Source organism: Macaca thibetana, chromosome 3 (genome assembly GCF_024542745.1).
Source record: "Macaca thibetana thibetana isolate TM-01 chromosome 3, ASM2454274v1, whole genome shotgun sequence".
In the NCBI taxonomy this organism is placed as follows: Eukaryota; Metazoa; Chordata; class Mammalia; order Primates; family Cercopithecidae; genus Macaca; species Macaca thibetana.
The window spans coordinates 94,950,404-94,957,194 of record NC_065580.1 but is presented as its reverse complement, the minus strand read 5'-3'; positions in this window follow the sequence as shown (position 1 = coordinate 94,957,194).

Below are 6,791 nucleotides of genomic sequence, written 5' to 3'. Positions count from 1 at the left end.
GGCCTTTGTACATAATATTTTCGTGCCTAGAATCCTCCTCCTCCTCCCTCCTCCTCCTCCTCCTCCTCCTCCTCCTCCTTCTCCTTCTCCTTCTTCTTCTTCTCCTTCTCCTTCTCCTTCTCCTTCTCCTTCTCCTTTCCTTCTTCTTCTTTTAAGGCAGAGTCTCACCCTGTCACGTAGGCTGGAGTGTAGTGGCACGATCTCGGCTCACTGCAACCTCTGCCTCCCTGGTTCAAGGAATTTCCCTGCCTCAGCCTCCTGAGTAGCTGGGACGGCAGGCTCCCGCCACCACACCTGGCTAATTTTGTATTTTTAGTAGAGATGGGGTTTCGCCATGTTGGCCAGGCTGATCTCGAACTCTTGACCTTAGGTGATCTGCCTGCCTTGGCCTCCCAAAATGCTGAGATTATAGGCGTGAACCACCACGCCAGGCCAAATACTTCTTTTTCTTCCTTTGTTTAACTCTTTGTCATCCTTCAGGTGTCTGTCTCTTAATTGTCTCTTCCTCCAGGAAGCCTCTTTCACCATCATGCCCTCCCACCCCCACTGCCCCCCATTATTTATCCCTACTATGCTTTTCCTTGCCCCTAGACCCATAGATCCCACAGATCTCCTCCCTGGCACTCATCACTTGGTCTCCTCTAGACTATAAGCTTCTTGAAGGCAGGGGCATGTCTCTATTGCTTACATGTTATCCCTAGGGTCCAACTTGGTACCACCCCAAAAAGATATTCGGTAGTTATCTGTGGAATAGTGAAGGAAGTGTTGAAGAAGAGAAGAATGACTCATCATTACTGATCTATTTATTACGCACCTGTTCTGGATAAGGTGTTGCGCTAGGTCACTGGGGATACGGAAGTGTTACATTAGGTCCCATGGATAACCGAGTCAGAGAAACATACAATTCACAATGTCACAGAGCGTATGTTAAAGATCAAGTAGATAATGTAGGTCAGGATTTTCCAGCCTTAGCACTACTGACATTTTGGAATGATATTTCTTGTGCGTTGTTAAACTGTTCAGCAGCATCCCTGGCCTTTACCCACCAGGTGCCAGGAGCATCCCTACCCCCAGCCACCTCCAGCTGAGATGCCAAAATATCTCCAGACACTGCCAAATGTTCCCTGGGCAGCACAGTCACCCCTAGTTGAGAACCGCTGAGGTAGACATTGATGATCTGTGGCCTGGAGCGAGGATGGAGACCTCAGAGTTGGGGCAGAAGCTTGAGACTCACAAAGTCTAGGGAATGGCTCTGCTGTCTGGTTCATGTGAAGCCAATAGTGTAAAGGAAGCAAATAAATACAAAGCCTGAAAGCCTGGAGATTGTGATAGCTGAGTAATATGGAAGGAGTGGATCAGAAAGGAAGAAAATAAGCCAGCATTCAAACCTCAATGTGACTTGGACAAGTTACTTAATTTCATGAAATCTCAATTTCATCATCTGTAATAGTGGAATAGTAATTATATCCACTTCATAGAAATAGAGTAAGGATTAGATGCAGTAATATATTCAGGTGCTTCATATGGTTATTGGTTTTGAGCAAGCATAATAAATGTTAGCTACTATTATCAGGCTTTAAAATAAATGATAGGGGAGATAGAGAATTAAACTTGAAAGTTTTAATATTTAATTATCTATCTCCCTTATCATTTCTCTCAAAGCTTAATCATTAAAAATTAAATTAAAATTTAGAACTCAGAATAAAAAATGAAATTATACTTTAAGTCTAAATAAGTTTAATAAAACTTAGTAAATTATTATCACAGAGAAAATACATTAGCATAAAAATCACATAGCTATAAAAACCAATTATGTGAAAAAAAGGGTTTCCAAAGTGAATGGTGCATTAAATATTTGACTTCTCCTTTCTTGCTTTTGATCTAGAACATGTAGGTTCCAAAAGTTGCAGGAAATAGGCTGTTTAGGCTTACTTTCGTTTTCAAGGTAGCTCTATGCCTAGTGTATTTTATAGGATCACTAAAAGCAATTAAGAAGAAGGTTGTGTAATGATGCTGCTGGGATGTCAGTCTTCTGAGCTCGGAGGGGCTGGCTTTTCTCAAATATCTCTGGGGCTTCTGTAGCCCTTAGCACACTTACCTCCTTGCATGAGGTAGCTCTGCAAATGTGTATTGAATTGAACTGAATTGCCTTAATCAACTTCAAACAAGGCTTCAGGTGACTTTGAATTAAATCAGACCAGTTCCTCCAACCTCTTGTGGCTCATCACCAATGGAAGAGAACACATTTCACATCTGCTCAGAAAGCAAAAAGCCTGCTGACTTAGACACATCTTGTTTTGTGCTTCCATAACAAGTTAAAAATCCATCTCCCAAAAGTCCTGTGATTCATTCGCTCTACTGTGTTGTTAAATGAATTTTGCAGTTGTTATGTGTATTGTTTGTTTGTAATTTCAAGGTGGAACAAAGAATGCCACTGAAGGACTAAATATAGGAAAAGAAACCTAGACACAGGATTGCTCAACACACACACACACATTCACACACACACACACACACACTCACACACACACACACACGCACACACATGACAACCTGAAAAATGTCTCGAGTGATGAACTGTGTTTTCAGGATTTTTTTTTTTTTTTTTTTTTTTTTATGAGACAGAGTCTCACTCTATCACCAGGCTGGAGTGCAGTGGCATGATCTTGGCTCACTGCAACCTCTGCCTCCTGGGTTCAAGTGATGATCCTGCCTCAGCCTCCCAAGTAGCTGGGACTACAGGTGTGCACCACCACATCCAGCTAATTTTTGTATTTTTAGTAGAGGTGGGGTTTCACCATGTTGGTCAGGATAGTCTTGATCTCCTGGCTTCATGATCTGGCTGCCTCGGCCTCCCGAAGTGCTGGGATTACAAGCATGAGCCACCGTGCCAGGCCAGGATTTGGTTGAAAGAGCTGCTAAAACCCTCTCCTTTATAAGAAAGCCCAAAATACCAAATTGAGATTTTTAGCACAGCATTTTCTGAATCAACTCAAGTTCTGTCGATGAGTCAGTAAGTTTCTATTATGGGCTTCATAAAAATTCAACGCAGTCGTGTAAACAATGAAGTTTTTTTTTTTTTTTAAATAAAAAGCAAATAAACAGTACTTTGATTGACTGCTAATTGCCTTGTAGAGGTTGGGTAATTGCCTCCTCTTGGATTTTCCAAGGGTCCCTTATCCTTAAGACTATTATTTTCAAGCAGAAAAATCCATCATATTTTTGAAATTCAGAGCTGAGAGAGAGAGGTTTTCAGAGGTTTCTAATTGTGGCACTTAGAATACAGTCATGATTTTTTTTTCCCTCAAGGTTTACCACCTTAACTTTTCTCTCTGCTACTGACTTTGACTTCCCTATAGCCCAAATCAACTTTAGAGTCAGGAGTCAACAGCCATTTACTATTTATTTATTTATTTTTTTAGTGAAAGCCCATGAATCATTCCTTAAGTAGTCTGCCTTTCAGGAGGAATGTTGATTTCTTCCACCAACTGCGACCATCCCAGCTCATTTTTGCTCCATCTGCCTCCCAACAATGACAGACGAGATAGAGGGGGCTTTCAGACACGCTGATGACAAACAGCCAGAGACAGGTGACAATGAGCAGCAGCCTTGGGGTAGTTTGTCACTGAGTTTGGAATTATTAAGCTCCAATTTACTCGGAAGTGAAATGAAATTTGTGGAGGGTGCTTTGGACTAGGACGAAAGGTCTTTAACTTCCACTGTGCTCTTCTAGAGAAAGCAGGGCCCCTCATTTGGATGAGAGGCTGCCAGGAAAGAGAACTGAAAAAAGGCAGAAAAGCCCAGAGTATTTAATAAATACTATATTATTCGATACACTGAATATTCTTATTGGGCATGAGGTATAGAGAACTCAATTTCTGATGGATATGCCACCCTGGGGCAAACAGACCCTGACACATGGGAAGTATTCACTATTTGCTGAATGAATGAATAAATGAATGAGTAGCTGAACCGGGCTGTGGCAAAATCCATCCAGTTCACCTGCTCTTAATCATAATATCGAGAGACAGTGATGTGTTATGATGAGTTATAAAATATACAGCAACTAGTTGGTTAATAATTCTAAAACAGGGTTCTGAAGTTCCTTTTTTTTTTTAAGAAATCAGAACTGATTCAAGGTTATATCTATAGTGATGTTGCTTCATGTTTTTCCATTCTGATATGATTTCTTTTGATAGTTACCGATGTCTCTTATAGTTGTGATTAAAAACGTGCAACTTCTGATCATAGCTACTTCTGTTTATTTTTTAATTTTACCCATGAATAAATTTTTAAGGCAAGGGTAGATAAAGGGCGTATGTAAAATACATCTATATTTGCATTGCATGAGAGTAAGAATAATGCTGTGCACTTATCTGTTAATAACACAACAGTTATGGTCATAGAATCAAAAGCAGATTTTACTTGCATGGTACAAGTAAAAATTGCAATATTATTCATATTAATAAGATTAAAATTTATATTTTACTTTCTATGTTTAACAACTGAAATACAAAATTTCTTTATATTTGTTCTTTACTGATATTCACTGACTTTATCAATGTTAACTTTGGAGTGGAGGTCTAGAAAAAAATTGTCTTTAAAAATGTTCAGTTAAACAGATTAGCCGTCTGTATTATTGGATGCCTTTAGATGACTGATTTTATTATTCATATAAAAGCAGTTAATAGATGCCATATTAAAAAAAAATGTGTGGCCCTAATTGCTTTACCATTAAATTGTGTCAAAAATTGAGGATATCCCAAAAGCTGTGTTTATTATGCTTAGCTCATCACATCATATCTATCAGAGTGGGGAAAAAAAGATTAAAGGATCCCAAGCTGCAGCAAAGTCAGCTAATTAAGAACACAAGGACAGGAACAGAAAACCAAACACCGCATGTTCTCACACATAAGTGGGAGTTGAACAGCAACACATGGACACAGGAGGGGGACATCACATACCAGGGCCTGTTGAGGGGTCGGGGGCTAGGAGAGGGATAGCATCAGGAGAACTACCTAATGTAGATGACGGGTTGATGGATGCAGCAAACCACCATGGCACGTGTACACCTATGTAACAAGCCTGCACGTTCTGCACATGTATCCCAGAACTTAAAGTAAAAAATAAAAAAAGTAAAAAAGAAAAGAAAGGAAAACACAAGTTTTGTGCTAGACTACATTAAATTTTGGCTTTGCCTCTTGCTGGCTGTGTGACCTTGGGCAAGTTACACGGCCTCTCTGTTTCTTGGTTTCTGTATCTGTAAAATGGGATTAAGAATATACCAATACATGCAAAGTACCTAGAGCAGATGTGGCATGTAGCAGGCATTCAGTACACATAAAAAATAACTACCTAAGTCTCTAGCATTTGACATTCATTTTTAGTCATCTTTATTATAGATGCTTGTTTTTCTTCCTTTTTTCTTTTCTCTTTTGTCCCTCTGAGGCCTTTTTAAAAGCATGCAGCAATAAAAATTAGTTTATAAACTCAATATTTCGGACAGACTCTGTGATGTAGGGCCTCTGTGTCTACTCAGTTCCACAGAAATGTTTTCTTTTCCTAATTCAACACCATGGGTGTGTGCTTTTGGTAGCATAAAGTACAACTTGTATACCTTCTCACTCCATGAATCTTTTCTGCTGTGGGTCTGAATCAAGTGTTTCAATTCTTCAGCAAAAAAAGAAAATGGAATAACATGTTTTCAGCCTCAATTTCTTTTCTCTTAAAACAGCTCTGAATGCCTCACTTTCATCCTTGCAGGAACATCAAATTCTTGGCAAATGAAGAAAAAAGAATTATGTTTGTAGCTTCTTATTATGTAGCCAAATTGGTTTTAATTTTTGGCTGGCAAGGGTAGTGGTCCCAAGAGATTGTGCAACTTGCTATGTTGGAACTGAATCCGTAACGGTGGGGGGGATTCATTTTCATCTTTGAGTTTTTGGCACTCAGGAGATCATTCTGAGAGAACAAACAATTCAGCATTTGTCTTGGCTAAGACAGGATGGCAGTGTGAGGGAAGTCGCCTTCCGTTCAGAACAGACCCCAAGCTGAACGCGAGCATCTCACACAAACAAATACAGAAAGTGCTGTCCACAGATGTTGATCCTGCCTTTGACCGCCTCCTGCCAGGCTGCAGTGCCTCGGCAGGCAGACACTTCTCCAGCTTTCTTTGGAGCTGGTATTTAGAAGGAGAAAGAGGCAGAGTGGTTTGGAAACCCCTAAACGTAAGATTCTGTTCTACTTGAGCTTGTCTCGTGGTGATTTGCAAACTAAAACATCCTACCTAGAAAGGGATTTTTGTGCTATGTGGATTTTTAGTTCCCTGAAGTGCTTGGTGTAACTACCAAAAAATCAATATCCCCTAGCTGAGTTGTATGAGCATAAAGCCCTGAGGAATGCTGCCCACATTGTCCTTCCTAGAGGTGATGCCAGAGTCGGGCTCTACCCAGCCGCTCCTCAGCTCCACATCTGTATTATTCTGTTTTCAGTTCTCACGATCCCGAATGGTGAGTAGCTTTTATTAGATGGCACCTGCACGCACATGCAAATCCACCTCCACTGGGCTGGTGCTTTTCAAAAACAAAATTGCTTGTGATCCTAAGGTCCCTGCCTCAGTATGCTGATCCATAGGCAGAAACAGGACAGATAGTCGGTCGCGGTGGCTCACGCCTGTAATCCCAGCACTTTGGGTGGCCGAGGCAGGCAGATCACAAGGTCAGGAGATCGAGACCATCCTGGCTAACACAGTGAAACCCTGTCTCTACTAAAAATACAAAAAAATTAGCCGG